Source organism: Canis aureus, chromosome 2 (assembly GCF_053574225.1).
Source record: "Canis aureus isolate CA01 chromosome 2, VMU_Caureus_v.1.0, whole genome shotgun sequence".
NCBI lineage: Eukaryota > Metazoa > Chordata > Mammalia > Carnivora > Canidae > Canis > Canis aureus.
The window spans coordinates 68,855,836-68,881,037 of record NC_135612.1 but is presented as its reverse complement, the minus strand read 5'-3'; the positions used below and the strand labels follow the sequence as shown (position 1 = coordinate 68,881,037).

The 25,202-nt window shown below is 37.3% G+C and overlaps 1 long non-coding RNA gene across 6 annotated transcripts in view; it reads left to right on the top strand.

Annotated features, from left to right (window-relative positions):
• The first annotated feature begins 4,471 nt into the window (after positions 1–4,471).
• Positions 4,472–25,202, top strand: part of LOC144301307 (uncharacterized) — a 106,113-nt gene continuing 85,382 nt past the window's right edge. For 4 of the 6 annotated variants that reach the window (XR_013368136.1, XR_013368132.1, XR_013368135.1 and 1 more), the window contains exons 1-2: positions 4,481–4,589; positions 15,906–16,056. This is a non-coding gene — a long non-coding RNA (uncharacterized LOC144301307). Of the gene's footprint in view, positions 4,590–5,719; positions 5,878–15,905; positions 16,057–18,790; positions 18,950–25,202 lie in introns of all 6 variants that reach the window. The other 2 variants (XR_013368137.1, XR_013368134.1) reach the window with 2 other exon arrangements.

Here is a 25,202-nt window from a genome sequence, read left to right as displayed (position 1 = left end):
TATGTTGCTTCCATTTAATTCTGAACATTTCTCCTATCATTTTTCCTGTGGCTGTTCCTTTTTCTGTACCAAATATTAATCAAAACATAAAACAAAACAATACATTTGGCCTTAATTTCTTCAAGTCATTACACTGATAGGGTTATCTTTCCTAGTAGAATTTAATGAATTTTGGGATTAATGCCAACTAGATAATAGCAAAGAGCCAATCAATGAATGACTTATAATAATTAAGCATTAGGTAGGTTCAAAGAATTCAGCCCAAAGATTTACTTCATTGATGCTTTATCTTATAGAATCCCCACCTCTTAGCTAGCACTTGGCTATTTATCTTTATCATAAACTCTTTCATGTCTTTATTTCTTTTTTTTTTTCATGTCTTTATTTCTGAGAATCTTTACCTCTGTCTGCTTGGACCACCTATAGTAAATCTATGTTTTCATGCATAGCAATCAAGTTCTTCTTATCTTAAGCCCAGGCCATCTGGATATTAGCCTGAAGATTCTTTCCACACCAAATGTTCATCAGTGAGGCTTGCTAACCACAGCTATATTCTCCTTGAGGAATTGTACCATTGCCTCTTAAAAACCATCTCTTTTTCCCAAAATTTCACCCCAAGAAATCTTCTCAACTGTCTCAGAAGTAACTCCAGGAAATGTAATGAACAATGTCAACTAAGATAAAGGGATAGACCTCCCCCTAAAAGATGTAGAATAAATGTAGCAGGTGGACACAGCAGGCACTCTGCTTACACATAAAAGCAAAGATACAGAATGAAAAATCAGTGGTGGGGATCTTCTCAGTAGGAGTGTAGTGAAATCATTCTATGTTCTCCCCATACATGCAAATCATAACGCAAAATCATTGCATTTGCTAAAGAATTCTCGAATGCTTTATTTTTAATGACAGGTTCTGGTCTACTTTCTCTGTAAGATATCTCAAAACCACACCTCCCACTTGGAAAAAAATATATACTGTATAATTGAATGATTCATTCAAAGGAGTTGCATCTCCAGAGGAGAGGCATTATCAGTTATCTATAGAATAGTCTGGTTGAAGAATTTTTCCATGGTTACTATGGACCCTGTGGGAGAAAATGTAATTTAGAATAGCAGGTTCATCCAAATGCCATCATTCTGCCTTTGTGCTCACAGTGTGTAGCTACTTCAATGTGGAGTGTGTCCACATTGCCTCCAAATGGAGGACTATGGGAGCAAGGGGCTCCTTGGGGCTGTAACCTCTGCTCAGGCACATGCTCATTTCAAACTTGGTATCATTAGCATTTCAGCACCTTCTTTTTGCAACTAAGCTTGCCGGGAGCAAAAAATAAGTATTATTTGAAAAATTTTGCATACACTTTGGTTACCTTTCTTCTTTATTTTTCCTAAAATTAAGAAGGGGAAGAAGAAGAGGAAGAGGAAGAGAAAAAGGGAGAGGAAAAGGAAGAGGGAAGAGGAGGAGAAGGAGGAGGAGGAGAAGAAAACAAACAAGATCTTATTTTCAACCAATTAATCCAAAAAATGTCTGTGTAAATTTTCATATCCCTAAAGTGGTCCTACCTCTTTGGTATTTTATCATCACCTACAAATGTTTAAAATGATGAAAATGTTACAAAATGTTCTACTTCAAGTTGAGATGTTTTGTTGGAATTTATCAGACAAAGCTAAAGAGTTTTCTATACTGGTGAAAGAGTGACATGTATGGAATGTGAATATCCCTAAGATACTTGACATTTCTGCCTTAAGATGGGTGGAAATTGGCTGCAATATTTTTGTCTGTTTGCTCTGTGGTTTTAGAGCATTTACCATTTGTAGAATTAACAAATCATTCCATAAATTAGAATATTACAACATTTATTAGTTAGGAAGAGGGCAGAAGGACAGGGAAAAGAAAATTAACATGTGTTATACATATATTTTGACCAGATACTGTAATAGGCATTTCACATGCTGTATCACTTAATCCTCACAAAAGACTCATGTCAGGGTTATGTGCCCACTTCACAGATAAGGTAAATAAAATAAGAAACTTACAATTCCATGGAAGTGGTATAGGGAATTTAAACTGCATTTTGCAGGGCAGCCCAGGTGACTCAGTGGTTTAGCACCGCCGTTGGCCCAAGGCCTGATCCTGGAGACCTAGGATCGAATCCCATGTCAGGCTCCCTGCATGGAGCCTGCTTCTCCCTCTGCCTGTGTCTCTCCCTCTCTCTCTGTGTGTCTCTCATGTATAAATAAATAAATAAATAAATAAATAAATAAATAAATAAATAAATAAATAAAATAGATACATAAATTACATTTTCCCAAGGTAGGGAATCATTATGTTTCACTGACATTACATAAGGACCTTCCAGGAGAGGAAAAAAATTAGAAAGAGGAGTGAATGTGCCGGCAATATTTATATATTATTTTGTGTAGCCAAATTAGGTAATTAAGAAGAGATTTCATATGCATTTGCTCTAAGCATGTTGTGAACTCTGCATTTGGCCCTGACTTCAGACACAGGTTAGAAGCCACAGAGAACAATAAAGCCTCATTATGTTAGTCACACTGAGTCATTGATTCCAAGCAGTGTCCCCAGCTTCTCTGCAAGCCATCTTCATTAGTCTTGGTTCCAAATGCTTTTGGCAGTTTGGAGATGTTCAGTCAACTCTCAAAGGACCAAGATTTTGCCAACAGTTGTCACTGGTTAGTATAGGGAAGAGTTAGCACTAAAGGCAGCTCTCAAAAAGAACAGTTTCAGAAATATTTTCAGCTTTGACATTCCTGTTCATAGGAATGCACAGCCCACTATAGGGACAGTTAAGAAAGGGATTGCACTTATGCTCATGTAGATGCTAAAAAAATAATATATATATAGTTTTCTTAAATCATACCTGCCTATGTATGAGTGTGTCTATATATGTTTATTTCTGGAATTTACTTTTATGTCACTAAAAATATAATTTAAATATCAAGTGATCAGAGGCACTTCAGTGGCTTAATCAGTTAAGGGTCTGCCTTTGGCTCTCATCATGATCCCAGGGTCCTGGGATAGAGCCCCAGGCTCAAAGCTCTCTGCCCAGTGGGGAGCCTGCTTCTCCCCCTCTCTGCCTGCTGGTCCCTCTGCTTGTGCTCTCTCTCTCTCTGTCAAATAAATAAATAAATAAAATCTTTTAAAAAAATCAGGTGATTATATGCATAGTAGATAAATACAGGTGTTTCAGATTAGGTAAAAGTATTTTGTGATTCACCATGGGTTAGGCTGAAAACCTGAAATATATGTGTGTGTATCTAAAAGCTAAATGGCTATAATTCATATAATTCCAGCAATGGATATATATTATATCACATATTTATTAATTTGGCACCATAGCCCAAGGGAAGGAGATAAATAGAAGCCTCTGTGGAAAAAAATATTAAAAACTTTTTTTTAAAAGAGAAAAATAAGGTGATCAGTTAAGATGCCTGAAGTTCAAGAAGTTGAGATCCAGTCTACCAAGAGCTTTCAAGGTCAGGGTAATATTTTAATTATAAATCTAATGTGACTTTCACCTGTTGGATATTTGCTTTTTTGCCAAGGACAAGCTATGCATAATTGTGCCCCATTAAGCCATACCAGTTCAGGACTCTGAGGAGTGTGGTGTAGCTTCAAGAAGACAACTGCCTACAGATAGGACAAAATTTGGCTCTTTGGTTTATGTTTTTTTTTTAATTTATTTTTAATTTTTATTTATTTATGATAGTCACAGAGAGAGAGAGGCAAAGACACAGGCAGAGGGAGAAGCAGGCTCCATGCACCGGGAGCCCAATGTGGGATTCGATCCTGGGTCTCCAGGATCGCTCCCTGGGCCAAAGACAGGCTCTAAACCGCTGCGCCACCCAGGGATCCCTGGTTTATGTTTTTGAACAGCAATATTACTGGTGGTATATTCTTTCATTTCTTTATTCTAAATTGCTGTGAATAGGAACTCAATATCAAAGAGGGAACAGCAGGTCACACAGCAAAAGCATGGAATTAACAAGGGTAAAGATTTAGAGGCAGTTAACAGTCAACCACTATCATCTCATGGGTTCTTTGTGCCTGATTTGAATTATTAGCGTTTAGATAATATTCACATTCCAACTAAATAAATTGATTTTTTTAAACTAGCTTTCTTGAAGTAAAATTTATGTAAAATCAAATTTATTCATTTTGAGTATTCCATAAGGTTTGTGTGACCACTAGCATAACACCCACTAGATATTTTTAAACTCAGACACTACACATATACAAAAGATATTTACACACACATATATATACACATATAAAATAGACATTTAGATATATATCATTATTTATAAATTGTATATATATTATTTATATAATAATGGTTCATGTATATATAAAATAGTTTTGTATTCAGTTATAAAATAAGTAGTAGAACCCTACTTTCCAGTTATATAATACATAGTGGAACCCTGGTTTCCAAGCGACATTGTGATGTCATGTGAAATACATTCAACTGGAACTCAAGAAACCTGAATATTAGTGTTTCAGATAGCCTCGTAATTAGACCCTTCTTTATGTATAACCATAACCAGGATCTGCAGTCACTGAGAAATGAGGTAAAAGTAAGATGAAAAAAGGATAGTGCTGAGGTGCATCCATCTTGTGCTAGTTTATGAGGGTCAATCATGTGCATTATTTCCCAACTCCTCAGTGATATAGGTGGGGAATTGACTAAATCCAGGTGGGGTTATTTATGCCATGGGACTCTGTGGAAACTTCATTTGTTTGTTTGTTTTCCTTGGAGGGTTAGTTGGCGAACATTTACCAGCACTTTTAACTATTTGGTCTCTGTGAAGAGACCAAAATATTGCTGTCATTACTAATGCAGGCAGTATTAGGGAAACACATTTCCTAATGCTTAACTTTTCACATAGACTTCTCATTGCCAACTAGGAACACTAGAACACTGAGAACATCCCCATGGTGGCTGGACCCTCTAATAAGCTCACGGTACAGCCAAGTGCTATTGAAACTCATACTCTACAAAGGTCAGACTGCTCCAAAGAAAAAGAACAAGAGTGTCATGGCTATCTATGCCCTGTTCTTGCTTTTACATGCAGCCATCAGATATGCAACCCATCTCCCAAGAATGGAAGGTGAAGGGGTCAGAGAGCAGATAGAGGTTTATGCTAATGGAGCCCTTACACTTGCAAGAAAATATCACAGGTGGGGAAGATTCCTCCTGCCACTCTGGTGCACCCAATACTGGATCTCGGCCAGTTTTGTTTCTCAGTAGTTTTGGGGCCAAGCATCAATACTTCTAGAAGAGTAGTTTCCACTACTTTTAAATAATTTTTAAAAATTGCCTCAGATAATTTCCAAGGGCCCTCTGAGCACCACATTTCTATTATTTACAATTCTAGGTTTCATTAGCTACAGTTTGCCACAACAAAAAGTTGTACTTCAGTGCATTTATAAATTCTAAAGAACTGATCATTTACACTCCTCAACCCCACCTTTCAGCAGGTCACTTTTGAAAGCTTTTAACAGAAGGCAAATGGGAAGACTACCCTGACCCTTTTCTATATGGGACTGAAGTCAGAATGAACAAATAAGCAGTTATGCATATATACACATATGATGCATGCTTATATATACATGTATAATACAATGCTTATATATGTGTATGTGATATATATAACCTACCTTATCTTTTTTTTTTAATTTTTATTCATGAGAGACACAGGGAGAAAGGCAGAGACATTGGCAGAGGGAGAAGCAGGCTCCCCAAGGAGAGCCCGATGCGGGACTCGATCCCAGGACCCTGGGATCATGACCTGAGCTGAAGGCAGATGCTCAACCACTGAGCCACCCAGGAGTCCCAACCTTATCCTTTAATAGGAAGTAAAGTACTTTTTTCCTCTTCTGGGGTGATGGTTGGAAATAATTGCTTTTTCACCAGAAAGAATCTCTAGGTGCAGATTCTTGTTGATCTGATATTATCCAGTAATTGTTAAGGAGGTCAGAGGCCCTCAGGCACATGATTGTTTATCTTCTGTGCTTCTACTTCTTTCATAACCCTTATCGTTCTCTAATGTACCTTGTTTCTCATCACTGCACAATTTCCTTGAGGGCAGGGGTTGTGTCTTTCATCTATATCCCTAATGTTCATTTGAGTGCTTGGCATGCAACATTATTCAGTGACTCAGGAAATACATGATGAGTAAAGGCTGCTCTGAAATGTTGACTTATCCCATGGTCTATAATACGTTCGTGTGCATACCAAGACTAAGCCAGCTAGTTTCCATGCTTAGATACCCGGGGTTTCCAGAGAAAGCCTAACGTGAAACCAAACAGCAAAGCAATCATGTGTGTTTTAACTAAAGGTAACCCTTCGATCTCAACTCAGTTCCCCATTCTAATATATCACCTTGTGTCCTGTTAATGGGATTGCCTCAAACGTCAAGAAAACTTAAGACTCAGATAAGCTTAATTTCAATGACTAATGTGGAAATCATTTTGTTTGATCTTCTAAAATGCGGGAAATCCACTCTGTAGGAGGCAGGACCTCTTTGCAAGGTAAAAACTGCTGATGTTTATAGTTGCTACCAAATGAGAGAGAGGAGGCAGCATATTGATTTCCAAAACCAAATTTTAATTATCTAGAGAAACTCAAATTGGAAGAAAAGGTAAATCTTCCAATTTTGCTTTTACTTAACTAGAAACAGTGTTAAGTAATAACATAAAAATTGATCTATGAAATTACACAACAAATATTTGTGACACCCTCTGTTTATGCTTGTATTGTTTAAACTAGGGGGGAAGAGGTACCATATTGATGGCTAGTGTAAAAGAAAAATTTTGTACCAGTGACAGGTTAAAAATAGCAAGACAGATTTTATTCAGACTACTGCATAAGACAGAGACCACTTTCATATAAACTGAGCTCAACTTTGATGAAACAAAATCAGGAGGCCTTTTATATGCTGGGGTGCACTAATGGAAAAGTACTGAGGGATGTTGGGGGAGGAGGTCAGTCAATGTGATTAGACCACCTGTATTTGCTAACTGGAGCTTATAAGGTAAGCTCCGATCCTCCTACAGAGACTGGGAAATAGGGAAACCATCTTTCTGGGTGATTACATTTAAAAAGATGACTCCTGGGACCTTCAGTTTTCCTAATATATTCCAGGAATATTAGATGGATTGAGGGTCTGCTCTGGCATATTTGGTAAATATTTCTTGCATGAAGAGATGAGACAGAAAAGAGGACTTTCAGTAATGTTATGGAATACTAAAATTACAAATATGACTCAATAAGAATCTCTACTGTGAAGAACTCATCTGTTGTTACGGTTCTTATGTAATCAGGTATGCAATATTACAGATTAGTACATTATTACTATGTACAGATTAGTACAAAGTGTTGTTTTTCTGTTCAGAGCAGTGCTCATTTAAAATAGAAAACCAGGTTAGGCTGCCCTTCAATGTCACTGATTTTGTGCATGGCCTGATTTTCCTCCTTCCAGAGTTTTCTCTTTTATTCTCAAAGGAAACGGATGTGGACTTTGGATCCACATTCATCCCAGATAACCAAGGGTGGGCCTTACTTACCAGGGTGGAAGAAACATAACAAACTCTTGGTTATGTAAAAGTATTTATTACTATCTGACTGGGGTAAAGGTGTGGTGGCTTTATCATCCTATTACATGTTTCCTATGACTAGAGGAGGAAGCATTCTCTACTAAATTTACTGTCAACATTAACCTTTCCCTGTTTTTCCCCCTCTAGAAAAAGCTGACCAGACACACTATTTGTCATTAGGAGAGAGTGCTGTTTGAATTATGATATACTGAGGTCACCACAGTATAAAACCCAGAATAATTGAATAATATTTACTGAGTATCTTCTATGTTCCAAACACAACATTGAGTGTGGTTGAAGCAACAAACTTTTGTACAATATTTCTTATAATCAAGAAATGGTCATTCTTATAGAACAGACAGTACCCATTTATAGAAAACTACAATCAGATTTGACATGTAATCCATATCCAAGAAAGAATAGATAATACAATCTCTAGAAATTTAGAAGAGACTTTGGTCACTGGGGTTGTGATCTTCATTGATTAAAGGAGAAGATAATGTAGTTGAATGCTGAACATTGACTTGCAATCTAATGGAGTCTGGGTTGCCACATACCATTTTTTTGCAATTGAAATTAAAAGAAAAATACATACAGAGATCAATTTAAGCTTTTTTAAAAAATATTTTATTTGTTTATTCATGAGAGAGAGAGAGAGAGAGAGAAAGCCAGAGACATAGGTAGAAGGAGAAGCAGGTGTCATGCAGGGAGTCTAACATGGGACTTGATCCCGAGACTCTGGGATGGCACCCTGAGGCTCAACAGCTGAGCCACCCAGGCATCCTAATCAATTTAAGCTTAAAGGAACTGTATAAATAAATAAATAAGCAAAATCAATGAAATTGAAACCAGAAAAACAATAGAGAAAACTCAACATAATCAAAAGCTGTTTTTTTTTTCCAAAGATCAATAAAATTTATATACCTCTAGTAAAATAACCCAGGTGGGGGGGGAGGGAGAAAAGTGAGAAGACACTAATTACCAATATCAGAAGTGAAAGAGGATCATTGCTATTGATCTCATCAACCTAAAAAAAAAAAAAGATAAAGATAAAAAAGAACAGAATGCTGTGAATAACTCTACATACACGCAATATTATAACGTATGAAATGGATGGATTCCTTGGAGGACACAGACTACCAAAATTCACACAAGGAAATACAGATTATCTATATGGGACTAAGCATCTTAATGGAACTGAATCAATAATTAATAAACTCCAAAAAGAGAGAAAGAGAACATCAAACCCAGGTATTTTTATCTCCTAATTCTTTCTCTGAGGCTAGTATGACATTAGTATCAAAACCACATAAAGACATTACAAGGAAGGAAAACTATAGGCCAGTATCTCTTCTGAACATAGATGCAAAAATCCCCCCCATGTTAACAACCAGAACCCAAGAATGTATAACAATAAGTATACAATATGACCAAGTGAGTTTTATTTCAGAAATGTGAGGCTATTTTGACATTAGGAAAGCAATTAATGTAATTAATAGACTAAAGAAGAAAAAATCAGATGATCATATCAATTGATGCATCAAAAGTATTTGACAAAATAAAACAGCCATTCATGGTTTTTTAAAAAAGAAAGAAAAACTGTCAGAAATCTGATAGAGGCAAACATCTTCAACTTGACAAAGAACATCTACACAAAGTCTGCAGATAATATCTTAATTAAGGATGAGAAACTAGATGCTTTCCCAAGATCAGAAACAAGGCAAGGATGCCTTCTTTCATTGTTTCTACACAAGATTTTCCTGGAAGTCCTACATAGCACAATATGATTAGAAAATAAGATAAAATATACAAATTTCAAGGCAGAAACAAAATATTTATTCATATATATGGTTGTCTATGTAAGAATTTTTTTAAAAAATGAACAAAAATGCTCCTGGAATTACTAGGTGAAAATAGCAAGGTTGCAGGATACAAACTTAATATAGAAAATTCTGTTGATTGCTTATATATCAGGAGAGAATGATTTTGAAATTAAATTAAATTTGAGTTTGACTTTAAAAGAAATCAACACCAGTGTCCCAAACTGGAACAATTTGAGCAATAAAATAAAGTAATATTGAATTATCACCCAAAGTATAAAACAAACATCTGTGAGTACACACTGATATAAATATATGACTGAATAAATGTGTGGGGGAGATGAGACAAATCCCTCAAACAGAATTCCAAGTAACTTATGAAGATTGTCCACGCTTAGAAGGTGCAGCATAACTGCCGGGTCAAGCTTGGGCTGCTCTTCCTTCCCATGAGTATGGTGTAGAAAGAAGATAGAAATCACTCTATAGTAGAGAAATCTGAAAATTCTACCTCAGGCAGATGATGAAGGTTAATATCAACAGTAATAAATCATTTTGAAGCCTTAGAAAGTATAGCCAAGAGGAGCCTTAAAGTGACTAAATATAATATGGCATCTTGGAACAGAAAAGTCACATTAAGTAAGAAGTAAGGGAATCTGAATCAAGGATGGGCTTCACTTAATCATAACATAACTACAGTAGTCTGAGTGGTAACAAATTTCCACCCTAATGTAAGAAGTTAATAATAGGGATAACTATGTTGGCAAGACATAGGAACCTGTTCTATTATTTTTCCATTTTTTCTGTAAATTTAAAGCTGACCTAAATATAAAGTAAAACTTACCTGATGATTCCAAGACATGGTCAGGACTTAATGCTATGAACGAAGCTGAAAAAAAATCATTCATTTTGCAATAAAAGTATTTAGCTTTTTCCTTTTTCTGTTCCTTACAAGAATGATGACCTTGGAAAAGTTACTTAATATTTTCAAACATCCCTTTATTCATCTCAGGAATAATAACAACTGTATTTTCCCACTTCACAGAACTGTTGCGGGGATTAATTTATATAGTGAATAGGAAAAGTCAGCTGTGGTCATGTGGAGGCATAGAGATACAACAAAATACAAAGTTCTCCAGGAGAATTAACACAGAAGGATTTAACACCAGCCCAGCAGAGTGAGAGTGAGTTAAGTAGAGAGGCACCCTAGTCTAAAAAAAAAAAGAAAAAGAAACCTAAAGAAAGTCCCAAGCTATTAGTTATGTCTTAAAATAATTGCACTGCTGTGTGAGTGAGCTTGTTCTAATTTAACTTCTGCTCCAGAATAGTTTTATAACCTTCAGCAAATCAATTACCTTCTTTTGCTTTTCTTTACTCATCTGTAAACTGGACATGAAAATACTTTCTCCTTAAGCTTGACGTCAAAGAACTGATCACCTAGCGGTGTAAGTAGCAATGGTGTAACTTCTCTTGATGATAAGATCTGGCCCCACTCTTCTTATGAAAATCTTATCAACTCAATTCTCTTAATTTCTGAGAAATCATGCTCATTTCCTCAGGGTATCCCAGCTGTCCTTCAGGTAATTGAATTTTGTGTATGTCCAGAGTTTAAAAACAAATAATTGTTCAGACTCATAAAAGTTTTTGAAAATTGTTTTTATTTCATTCATTCAATCTGCATTTTAAAAAATGAATTATTAAGTTTAAAACACCTTAAAAATAAGTTGATCTTACAACCTATTGCCTAGTGTATAAGATCATAAACCTGGAATATTATATTCCTCCAGTGAATGAAATTCAATTTATTCTTCCACATTAAGCTTAAATATTAGCTTGTTCAGGAAAGATTTCTCATCTATCTCAGCATATTAAGATCCTATTCAGTACCTGTTGTAACCACAATTAATTTTCTAAAACCTTGCTCTAAGTTGCCATGTACTGTCTCTATTCTCCCCACTAGGGGGCAATTCAGTAACAGAGTGGGTTAGAGCTACTCTATACTCTCCTTAACCTTTTCGCACAAGAACGCCTAAGCACCTAGCATGCTTTCTACATACTGGTGTTGCATTTGTGGCCTAAGTGCCTGTTGAGTTTTATCATCTCCTGCTACTAAACTTTGGGTTCTCCAAGATGATCACAGTGATAGAAATCATGCTTTCATTTATTTGTTTGCTTGCTTGTATTTATCCAGTGCTCTTTAAAGTACTTGGCACATAGCAATCATTCATTATACATCTAAAGGATAGGGAAGTAAGATACAAGGAAATAAGTAAGATACAAGTAAGATACAAGGAAGTAAGAGAGTGAGAAAGAGAAGGTTAAAAGCAAGAAAAGGAAATTGCCCTGGAAATGACCCATCTTGTTAAACATGATTCTGTAGCACCAAGAATCAAGCAAAGAGGACTGCTTGGATCCTCACTTGGACTGAAGCCCGGGAAACAATTTCTAAATGGGAAGCAGGAGAGGAGAGATGAATGTAAGGGGAAACATTTGGGAAACAAGTTAAATAACCAGGGCTGACCATCAAAACAACTAGACAAGGAAAACTATCATAGAAAGAGCCACACATCAACCCATGTTAGAAACTGGGAAAGCCAGAAAAGAATGAATATTCTGAACAGATCATGTGGCAGGGCCTGTTGACAACCCTGAGTTGGTCAGCACAGCCCTGCAGGGCCACTTATCCTAGAAGCCTGGGACAGGCTGTCTTATATTTAGTGATATTAATTGAGAAACTGAATAACTGACAGGTATTCCTTCAACTCCATGAGATAAGAACCTAGCTTTCCCACTTCAAAACAACAGGGACACTGACAAGAAAGAATATCAAGAACTGAATGAACTGGAAATGGGCACAGTAGTGGTTAAGCTGATTAGGGATGAGCGACACATGGAGCCTCCAGGAAAGGGTAGCATAATCTCACATATTTACATGGAGCCATTAGAGGATTAGAATGAACTTCACTTTCCAACAAATGATAAGATTTTCAAGTGATGGGTTACATGGGTGATAGATCCTTTCATATTTTGGGAAACAGAGCTTGAGGACATATGCAGGTCTATTTGAAACTGAAATAATTGCCCTTTTTATCAGCTCTGGAAAGTTGGGCAAGCTGTAACTGCTATCTTTCAGAGGTCTAAAATCAAATTAGCATTTTTCTCCAAAGCAGGAGGTGTGTGTGGGGGGAGTGTAAGGAATGTCAAGAAGCCAAAGAACTTCTAAGACCCAAAGTTGAATATGGGGTGCTCTCCACAGTACTCTTCAAGGGTGAGTGGGGGTTGCTGCAGTGCCTGGATGGACCTGTAAGTGAAGCTCTTCCATAGCCAAGGACACATCTCACTATGGAAGACAGAAGCTGACAGATGGAAGTTTAGCTTTGTGTCCTTAGTGGTTTTGAGACAAATTGTTTCTTCATAAAACACTTATTGAACTTGCCATGGAAAGCAGAGAAAACAAGAATGGTCTTGGGCCAGAAGAGTTACCATCTGAGCATATTCATTCTGCTAATTAAATACTCATCACCAAAGTCTATGGAGATTCTACTTGGCAAGGCCATTGAAATATGCAAATTATTATTCATCCATAGTTAAAATGTTTACCACATCCCAGATGCAGCAGTGGGACCCTGGAAAAAAGATCTAAAACACTCTCCCAACCTTTTCTCTGTTTTTCACTCCTCAACAAGTGAACTAAGTATTTTGAGACATAATCCATCGTTCTTGTCAGATTTCTGAAATGTGAGTGTTGGCTTTCCCACAGGTGTTAAGAAAAGCTTTATTTTACCTTTTTGAATTTTTTTTTTTTTAATTTCAGGTTGATGAACACCTGTTCCCTGAATCCTGAATCGGTAAATCATAAGATTCAGTCCCATTCCCTTCTAAGTTTAAGCTTTACATTCAAACCAGAAAAGAAAAATTGACAAATAGACCCTTATACTCAAAGTACAGAAAGAATATTAATTATTTTTCAAGGTCTCAAGTGAATTACCAAGCACAGTTTTAACCATTATGAAAAATGTTATTTATTGCAAGACAACTGTGAAATGAAGTATTTTTGTAAGAACTTAAGTATTATGGCTATTTTTCTTCTTTAGTAATAGCCTTAGTTCCAGAGAAATCTTTTGGTGCGGCAAGAATACAAGGAAAATATAAAACTAACAGGAAAAATACAAATGATTTTTTTTCCACTGGGCTCAGTTTAAATAACAAATCAGTTGCAGAATAAGAGCAGCATGTTGTAACTCTCCTATTGTTATATGTGCTGCTGTGAAATCCTGCTTGTATAATTCAGAACACATGACACATAATTGACAGAGAGATATAAAACAGGCTCATAACGGAGAATCACTAACAATAACAGGAAATATGGAATTCTCTCTCTCTCAAGCCTGTCACAGTACTTCTTGACTTAGTATTAAAAACCTCCCTCAGAGCTAATACCAAAGACTTTTAAAGAAAACAAGCTTCAAATCATAGAGTAGTAGTTGGTAGGTGAACTAGTAAAGTGTGCAGGCTTATAAAAGAGAGGGAGAAAAATAAATAAATAAATCCTAGAAAATTCTTTTTCTGGATATACTCATTTCCTTTTCTTTTAAATTAAAAATAATTATTTGGGAAATATTTATTGACTGTTGTATTAGTAGCACCAGGCAGCAAAATGAAGCATGTAATATTTATTCCAAGAATATTTGCAGAACACCTGCTATATGCCAAGGGTCTCTCTAGATTCTGACAATGCAATATTGAAAAGTTAAATAAAAATACAAGTAAAATAAGGAGCATATGAAAGTACATTCAACCCAAACCTTCTAGTTACTTACTTCTTCTCCCACAATCCCTCACCATCTTTTTTTAATTCTGTGAAGCATTTCTCTGAGTGGAAAACATACTCATACAAATACTTGTACACAAATGTTCAGAGTTCTACTCAAAATACTCGAAGGATAGAAGCAACTCAGATGTCCATTGACAAATAGATAAATAAAATGTGTACCTATACAATGAATGCTATTCATCTGTAATAAGGAATAAAGTACTGACACATTCTACTGTTGTATGTGAAGTTTTACATTATAAGTGAAAAAAAAAAAACAGGCAAAAAAACCACATACTGTATGGATTCATTTATATGAAGCCTCCAGAATATGTAAATTTCCAGAGACAAAAAGTGTATCAGTGGCTGCCAAGGGCTGGATGTAGGAGTGAGGAATGGAGAGTGACTGCCTAGTGACTAGGAAGTCTTTTTCCAAGTGAAGAAAATGTTTTACAATTTGATAGGGGTGGTGGTTACATGGCGTTGTGAATCTACTAAATGCTGCTGAGTTATACATTTTAAAATGAGAGTGTTGTTACATCAATTTTACATCAATAAAAACATCAATTAAAAATAATGACAAGGGACACCTGGGTGGCTCAGTAGCTTAAGCAGCTGTCTTTGACTCAGGCCATGATCTCAGGGTCCTGGAATCTAGCCCTGAGCTGGGCTCTGCACTCAGTAGGGAGTCTCCTTCTCCCACTCCTTCTGCCTCACACCCCGTCCCCCTTAGTGCTCTCCCTCTCTTTTTCTCTTTAAATAAATAATAAATAAATAAATAAATAAATAAATAAATAAATAAATAAATAAATAAATTAAATAAAATCTTAAAAAAAATAATGACATTATCCTAATGTCTGGTTGTGCTGAGAATATAAATTGCTTTGCCAACTAAAGTAGATCATCATACAATTGATTCAATAGGAGCAACTGTCAAGATTGTAGAAATCATTGAAATAGCCAAGTCTAGCTGGGTAACCACGTCTAGACATTGTCCCAGCCGGGGGTCTCTTTACTTTAAAATCATTACCATGCAAGTTGTTTTAGGGGTTTGGACTTGGCCCTTGGTTGACAAAATTTGCATGGTGAGGAGAATGTTGCATAGAAGGCCGGAGATAGCAATTCAATTCTAATTTACTTGAAGACTTCAAAGCTTGACTTAAAGCTTGGAAAAGAAGCAGTGATTTCCAAGGAAGAAATAAGCTATAACATAATTTGAGAGGCCTTCAAATCCCCAGTTTGAAGTAAATTAGTAAACTATTCATTCTACATGCTAAATATATATACATAAGAGATAAACGATCTTTAATTGGAAATTAAAAAGCCACTGCTAAACTTGTCTTTATCCATATAAATCATATCAATTGTTATTTCTTTTCACTGTGTAGATTCTTAATAACTGTAAAGTGGAGATAGTCACCTTTCTCACAGGGATTAGATGCCTATTGGAAATGACAAAAGTTCTTGGAAAGGACATACTTTATTAAGTCCATAAAATGATACTTAAAATCCAGGGTTTTTTTTTTTTAAGAGATAACAAAAGAGAGGAGAAACCAATTTGAGTCTTCCAAGTGAGACACAATTTGGAAAATGAAAGAGAAATAAGCCCCACCCTATTGATCTCTACATCTGATTTATGTTAGTTTTGTTCTATTTAGGCTCTCAGTGGATTAGGTATGATACCCACATTGGTGAAGGCATCAATCTACACTCAGTCCACCAATTCAAATGCAAATGTCTTCTTGAAGCACCCTCATGGATACACTCAGAATGATGTTTACCAGCTGTCCAGGTATCCTTACAGTCAAGGTGAGACACAAAATTAGCCATCACCATAGGTAAATAATCTTTACTTGGAAATTAAAATGTCAGTGCTAATATATGTCATGATTTATATAAATCATACCATCTACTGCTATATTTTGCAAATGTTAATTCATTTTGTCTGTAACCTGGTGGTAAGTGATTCCTTCATAGGGATTTTGTATATATTATAATGATAAAGTTCTTTGAAAATGACCCATATAAAAAAAAAAAAAAAAAAAAAGAAAATGACCCATATTATTAATTCCACTGCAATACTGCTAAAAATACTAAGTTAGTTTCTTGAGTGATGTTAAATGTTGTATTGGTTACCCATGGCTGTTACAAATCACCCTCAAACTCAGCCACTGAGAATGAGAACTATTTATTATTTCAAAGTTTCTATGGATGGTAAATTTGAAAGTAGTTTAGCTGAGTGGTTCTGGCTCAGGATGTCTAATGCGTCTGCAAACAAGGTATTGGCCATGGTCATCTCAAGCCTTGACTGGAAGATTCTGTTTCTTTGGCTGTTGGTAGGCCTTGGAAGATCCTTCCAGTTCACTCAGCTGGTATAAAGCCTTCAAAACTCTTCAGAGTTCACTCATGAGGGCCTCTCTACAGAGCTCCTTAATGGCAGGGTTTCCCCCAGACCAAGTAAACTACGAAAAAGTAAGAAAAAACACCTAATATGAAAGTCACCATATTTTACAATCTAATCTTCAAGTGGGAATCTATCACTTGTGCCACATTGTATTCATGAGAAGTGAGTCGCTAAGTCTAACCAACACTCAGATGCAGATGATTACTCAAGGTTATCTCTATCAGGAGGCAAGTGTCACTGGGGCTCTCTTGAAGGCTAACTCCCACAAATAGAAAATATATGCTATTGATTTTAACAGCTCTTTGTGAAAAGAGCCTGGGCTTCGAATCCAGAATTGGTCACTAATTATCTTCTGAAAACTTGAGTAATTTTGTTAAACTCTTAGAACTTCTGTTTTCTTCTCTTATAAATTAGTATAATAATACACGTCACAAAGTTGATGGGAAAACCAAATGATGATCATCATGGCAGATGCCATAAAGTGATGGCAGAGGGTTGTCATAGGCAATCACCACCAAACAGAAGAGAGGCATCTGCCTAGTGAAATCCCTTAAATGTTTCCAATATATATATACCACCATTCTCAGAAGGAGGAAAGAAGTTTTCATGACCATCTGAGACTGGCTGCTGAATTATATAAGCCTTAAAAGGGTTGCTTCCTCATCATTTCTCTCGATCCTATCTCAGTGGCTGCACTCAGTCTCCATCTTTTTTAGCCGTTGAGGCATTTTGGATGTGTCACTGATTGGTGGGTAGATATACCATGCATTCACGCATACACAATAAATTTCCAAATTTTAAGAGCAAATGTATTGCTAGTGGATTCTCTGTGTAAGAATCATCCTTAAAGACTGGGAAAAATGGAATTTTTACTATGCCCTTTCAAACTCAGAGTTTGTACCACTGTGCCAGGAGACCTGCCAATCTAATTATTTCTGTTAAGGGAATGTTTACAAGCTCTAAGTCTACAAAAACATGTGTTCATCTAGGTTAAGACATGCTGGGGGAGTGTGTAAATGTGTTAGAAACATGGCAATGTTTTTATATAGCAATGATGTGGATGTAGTAATAGGCCTGAAATATCTCTGCCTCTAACTTTCCCTATCATTGAAAGCACTAGGCTTGGAATCCCTCTTTATTCCTATATTCTTACCTCCATTTAGTTCGATGAACCAATTTCTAAACAGCAGGCTTGCACTTTACTGAGATGCTGTTCCTAGGAATGACCCTTCTTTTTCATGAAATTTAAGGATTGTCATGAGGTAGCCCAATCCATGCCTTGCCTAGTCTTTTGCAAAACTACTTTGTCCAGCTGCACAGCACCTATAATCTTGACCTACCCAGATTAAGAATCTCTAGGGTTACCTTTTCAGTGAAATCTGTAGATAGGACTTGAGTTGGGGAGAATCTTCTGCTCTCACTATTGCACTGATCCAACTGTACCCACACACAGGCACATCCTACAGAATCTTGAATTATGTTGTTTATGTGTCTGTCTCACCATTTATTCAAGTCCTCCTGCTTCAGACTCTGTGCTAACTCATCCCTACCATCCACATGCTGGGCATTTAAGAAATGCTCAGTAAATGTTTTATCCAATGTAACTATGTATTGGCTATAAAATATAGCAGATGTGTAAAATAACTACAAAGAGCTTTATAAAATAAGGAAGACCATTGTAGAAGACATAAGTAATGCACAAAAAGACTTCCATGGGGACCAAACAGAAAATAATTGCCACCCATATGCTTACCATGCAGAGTTTTGTGAGGATCAATAAAATAATGAAGAAAGAGGTGATTTTAAAACTTAAAAAGTCAGTGCCAGTTCTTGTGTTTGAACATGAAAAGTGACCAGAGCATCTCAGCTAAAACTTCCCAGTCTACACACAGACAGCAACTAGTATCAAGCCATATTTAAAAGCTAGATTGATCTTACTAACCATTTTCCACTGATCAACACACAAATATTTGTAAACATACCGTATATTTATAACCATAAATTCTCCTAGTGCAGCATTAGACACAGGGTATCCATACAATGTCATCTCTGTCTTTGAGAAACATTGACATTTTGGTCAGAAAGAGCCATGATTTTACCTCTACTTCAAACAACTTCTACTACTACTAATAATAACAGGAAGAAGAAGAGGAATAAGGAGGAGCAGGAGGAGAAGGAGGGAAAGAAGAAGGAGAAGAAGGAGAAGGAGAAAGGAGAGGAGGAGGAGGAGACAACAAAATTAGTAGTAGCAAACAATCCCTTGCTTATATTGAGCGCTACATTAAGGAATTTATATGGGTAAGCTCACAGTTACCTTACCTCTATGAAGATACTACTTTTCTAATTTACATTGGGGTTTAGCAAAGAGGTACCAGGTTAGCAAATTTAAATAACTTGGCAATGGTCAGAGTTGGTATCAGGATATAAGTATTCAAAGGCAGGCTGTCTGAATCTCATAGTACGTTATGATCACTTTACAGATCACTCTTAACTTCATTTTGTGGCTGAGGAAACTGAAGCTCTACACAATTGCTCAAGTTCCAAAATGCCAGGATGTGAAAGAGATAGCCATGCAACCTAGTTCCCTGGGACTCCCAAGAGAAAGCCCTTCCCCTACTGAGTGAGGCCCTTTATCTTGCCAATGATCTGATCGTAGGTTCAATGTTGGCTACCCCTTTCCAACACCTGGTGTCTTTACGATTTAAATGATCCTATGACAGAAAAGTGAGTTTAATTTGAAGCAGTGACAGTATAGGTTTGGAATCAAAATTTACTTCAAATTTTGTCTAAACTTGTTCAGTAGCTTTGCAAGCTTGAACAAATTATTCACATTTTCTGTGCTTCCACTGGCTCAGTGCATTCCTTCAACCATCTTGACCTGGTCCCAATTCTGTTTGAGCATCTTTGCAGACTCCAGAGAGCTAGCAGTAAACAAAACTAGGGCCTAGCCTCAGGGGACAGATAGGCTCATGGAACACATAAATAATAATATAGATGTTAAAAATGTAAAGGATATTTTAAAATAAAGAGAGGCAACGAATAAGTGAAAGAATGTAACTTAAAAACAAGATGGCCATAAAAACTGGTAACCCAAATAATATTATTTTACCTTGTGCTGAAATGCAATGGCAATAAACCATGGATTATGCATTTCCTTCTGTTTCTAGACTTGGAGGCCACCCTGTAGAGTGACTGGTTAAGGTCTTTCTGGAAAGAGAACAGTTGAGAGAGTTTTGAATAAATAGAAACTGCGAACCATGTGGTTATATGGAGGGACAGAAAAGAACAAACAGCAAATGGTAGATACTACAGTTTGTGCAAAAACATGTAAGGTGCCATCGCCTGAAAGTGAAGGGCTGGGGTGGGAGGGGTAGAGCATAAGTCAGGCAGGTGTGTGGGTCCCAGTGGCCACAGCTGGGTCTTGGGGTTTTTGTCTGTAGATGATGGGAAGTCACCTAACAGTTCTGAACATAGTAGTTGCATGTTCTCATTCCCTGTGCAAAATGAGACATTTTACACAGGAGATGATCGTTACTTAATTTTTAGGCTGTATACAGCCATTATTTGAGATAAACCATAAAAAAATGGATCCCTCCTCACTCCTGGCACAAAGAAGATTTCAGCAAATATTAGTTTTTGCCAGTCTCCTTCTCTTATTTATTCCTTAGGCTTAGATGTCTGTAGACAGGAGGTGGCATTTTTTAGAAAGGGGACACTCAGAAGTGCTGTTTCCTTTTTTTTTTTTTTAAGATTTTATTTATTTATTTATTTATTTATTTATTTATTTATTTATTTATTTATTTAATTTATTCATGAGAAACACAGAGATGTGTGTGAGAGAGAGGCAGAGACACAGGCAGAGGGAGAAGCAGGCTCCATGCAGGGACCCCGACGTGGGACTTGATCCCGGGACTCCAGGATCACGCCCTGGGCCGAAGGCAGGGGCCAAACCGCTGAGCCACCCAGGGATCCCGAAGTGCTGTTTCCTTAGAACAGAGTTCACTCTTCTTTGGCTGCCAGTTGGGCCTGGGTCTGAAAGAGTGGTCTTTCAGCACTGGCTTTTGCAAAGTCCCTGGGGAGACTGGCAAATGCAGGGCCAGGATGAGGACAAAAGTTGGAGAGTGATGTGATCCAAGCGGGAGGCAGAAAATGAGAGGATTAATTCAGGTCAAGGGAAAAAAAAAAGTGAGGGAGGGAAACACAGGCAGTGGATGTATATTGGAATGGTGAGTGACTGAATGTCACCTTCCCTTCTGTAGACGCATGGCCCACTAGCAGGGCACTCTGCAGTGGGCCACAGGGCCTACTGGAAAGGCCTATCTCTCAGGAGGAGGCAGGAGGGGTTCCAACAAGCATAGAGAGGTGGGCTGAGCCCTCCTGCAAACAGCTGATGAATGGCAAAACTGACTTTCAGCTTAATAAAAGCGCCCTTGAGGGAGCTGATGGCTTATACAATTGCTTCCAAAAGGAAACTCTTTCCCTCAGATGATTACAAACTGGATCAAATTGAACTCTACAAGCTGACTACATTTTCAAAAGTAGTTGGCTCAGGGAAGGATGTTGCTTAGATCAGGGTTTGCAAATTCACGAATCCATCACTTATTTTTGAGAACTTTCTATGTGCCCAGAGCTCCCCAAAGGAGGCTGCAACTGAGTACGATTCAAAATCTCTACTTTCTTAGAATGGAATTTATTATATACTTTGAGGGTCAGGAAACCAACAAAAAACAGAGAGTATGTTAAATATGAGGCATTACCAGTGGTGATAAATGCTGGGGTTAAGAGAATTAGCAGGTGGGAGGGGTGAAGGAAGGGTTTGATGGAAACTGCCTGAGAAAGTGGCAACCTAGCCCCTGGGGAGAGGATTAGTCTTGAGCTCTCTGGGGGAAAACACTACCTTGGTTGAAGGATGAGCAGGTACAAATGAATGAGGTGATCAAAGGAGGGAGGCTCAGTTGAGGTCGGAAAAGGAAGAGCCACAGGTCTTGCAAGCATTTATGGAAGTAATGAGATAGGATCCACATTCGTGTGAGCAGAGCAGTGATGTGAGGCAGTCCAAACTTGCTTTAAAGGGTGACTCAGGCTGCTGTGCTGAGAACAGTCTACTGGGGACTTTAGAGCAGAAACGCAGAGACTGGTTACAGCAATCTGAACCAGGAATGATGAAGACCTGGGCCCAGGAGTTGTGCTGCATGCAGTAAAAAAAAAGGGGGGTGGGGGGAGGATTATGGAACTATTTTAAATTTAGAGACAACAAAATAAGTTAATCTATTAGATTGGGTATCTGAGGAAAAGATAGGGGCACTTCCTTGAGAGTAGAAGGACTCTGAAAGCAAGTTGGATGTTGGCATTGAAGGGGATCAGGAGTTCATTTGGAAGTCTACTGAGCTGGATGTGTCTAGTATATATTAGGGTAGAGGTTTTCTGAAGGCTGAACAGTGTTCAGGGGAGCTTCCTTCTCTCATGCTGACTCTGAAGGTAGGTAGGGCCGATCGGAGTGCTGGAGGTTCAGGATTCAGAAGACTCAATTTGCTCAGAAGGAGAAAGACATGGTGAAGAGCAGGGCCGACCATGGCTGTGGCAGTTGAGAATACTTGGAATGGGCATCCCTTTGTAAAATATCAGTCAGTCTTTTCCATAGATGAGTAGACTCAAGTAGTTTAAATTTTAGAAGTGTAATTTTGAGCTCCAGTGGCTCTAGGTTAGCCCATCTTTCCCAGTGAACCTATTACTGCTCAGAGCTGGATTTAAAGGAGAACTTTTTCTGCTCCTAAGCATATTTGGTAGTAGATACAGAAACCCCCTCTGACTTTTATCAAGCGGATGCCCCATCCCATATTTGTCACAATACCAGAAGCCTCAGCTGAGACACCTTACCCCTACAGAAGCTGTGATTAGAACTGATGATCTGCCTTTTGGCTGAGCCCCATTAAGCCTGTATCTTTATCTCCTGGTCTCCTAATCTCTCTTCACCAGCCCTTTCTCTAAGGCTACATAGAGGACTTCTCAGATTTGGCTTCTTCCAAATTCATTATAGTCTCACATACACTTCCAAGTCTCACGTACACTTCAGAAAGCATTGCCCCTCACTAACAAACTGGAAGAGAGCCCTGTAATTCTGTGCACCCCCAAATTCACCCATCCATCTACACCTGTATATCCCCTTCCCTACCCATTCTAACCTCCTTCCCTACTGCAATAGATTAATTTCCTCCTTCCTGTGAAGGGTAAATCCTGGATTTATGCAGCAAATTCTATAAGCAATTATTTACTCAGGTATTTCACTTCCATGATTATCTCTTTCACTCCTGCAGTATCAATATTTCTTTGCTCAATCACCTCTAATATCCCCTGTTGCATTGTACAGAACATTCTGTAACCTGTAAGCACCTGCCTCATTTCTAGCTGACTTTGAATAAATGATGAGGAAACCTAGCCCTACTTACTGTCTCCCCAACCATGCCGACCCTTCTTTCCTGAACTCACTCCCAACTGCTCTTTCCCTCCAATTTACCACTGGGACTGCCTTGGTCAAGATTACTGGTGACTTTCGGACACCTGGGTGGCTCAGTGGTTGAGCATCTGCCTTCTGCTCAGGGCGTGATCCTAGGGTCCTGGGATTGAGTCCCGCATCAGGCTCCCTGCATGGAGCCTGTTTCTCCCTCTGGCTATGTTTCTGCCTTGCTCTGTGTGTCTCTCATGAATAAATAAATAAAAATCTTAAAAAAAAAAAAAAAAACATTACTGGTAACTTCAACATGGCTAATGTAGTGGTAAGTTCAAGTCCTCACATAGTTGACCTGTTGGTGGTGTTAAGAGAACTAACCTCTTCCTTATCTAATGCATTTTATTTGTTTGATTTCTCTTGATTTCCTTCATATCTTACCGGCTGAATTTCCTCAGTCAGCTTTGTTGGGCTTCCTATATTTTATAGAAAATTTGCTCTTCTGAAAATTAAGCAAAGTGCTGTCCCTAAACTAACAAATATACAACATGATCAGTTGTCTCCACCCCATCCCTGTGTGTGTGTGTGAGTATGTTGATTTTATTTTGTTTCCCTTGTCTTTCATGGTGATTCAATTTATTTCTAAGCACTCAACTGAGCATGGATCTCCACTGAGTTTGGAGCTCATGTTTTGAAAGTTTTTTACTCTGCCTCACTGCCTGGATGATCTCACTGAGTTTCTGGCTTCTAAAACAACTAACTGTACACTTAACATTCATAAATTAAATTTCAGCCCATCATCGTTCACCTGAGCTTTACACTCAATGCACCACTAGTATTTTTAAGAGATTCCTCAAAATTCACATGTCCAAAGGAGAACCGTCAGTTAGAACCTTGCACACAACACTTTTTCTAGCACAATAAATGGCATCACCCTCCAATCAGCTACTCGGGTCAAAAATCTAGTGGTCATCTTCAAATTCCTTCTTTCCTTCAAAATCTTTATGTAATACTCACCATACCCCATGAGTTACATCTTCCTAATTTAGATTGCATTCAACTATTTTTTGCTATTTCCAATGTTGCTTTATTTCATCCTTGGTCTATCACAATATTCTTACTGATCTCTGCACTTCCACCCTTGCTCTCCTGAGGATTTATAACATAGCACTCTGTTTTCTAGTTTGCTGTCTGTTTTTTGTTAAACTAAGATGTAAGATGTATTGATGAAAATCACTTGCTTTTGTCTTCCAGTATATGCTCTGTGCCCTGAGGTATAGTGTGGTACACAGGAGGTACATAATATATGTGTTGAATAGATGCTTAGCTCATGAATGAATGAATATGGTTTGAAGATGGATTACGAAAACTTATTTGAAGAATAAAAACATTCAACATTATTAAGGTGTTATTTTTCTGAAATTGCTTGTTTAATTTTATTTACTTGAGCTACTGATACAGTAAACAAAGAACCATCCGGATATCTAGAAATTACAGTCTTAACTATGGTGTAAACTTGCCATTCAATTACAAGCAAAAATATTCATCTATCTGGTACTCAATATGCCTTTCTCTAAAATAAGAGGGTTGATTTCTCAGTTCCCATTCAGCTTTCATAACCTAATTTTGATTCAAATTATTGAGTCTAAGCAGCTTATATGTTTATAATTGTTCTTCTGTCTTACACCAAATAAATAAAACCAGTTTTAAGTTAATAGTTTGAAAAAAATTCTCACTACCTCTTTTTGTATAAGGAACTATAATTTCTGCCCTTAAAAAGTATCTCTATTGGGTGAGATGTTTTATTTAATAAATGTGGCTAAATAAATTATATATAACATATATCTTTAATATTTAATATATGTACTAAATATGCATTATATGTATTATATATACATATGTACTGTGTAAAATATCACTCAAAAGTTCCAGTGGCCTACTGTAACCCACTTGTTGTAGGTCATGAAAATTCATTGTTAAACATTTAGGAATTTGGGGAGCTAGATATCAAATATTAGTAGCTTGAAAGTAGCCAAGGAGGAAAACACAGAGGCCAGCAAACACTACAAATCAGGGTTTTTTTGTTTTGTTTTGTTTTCTTTTGTT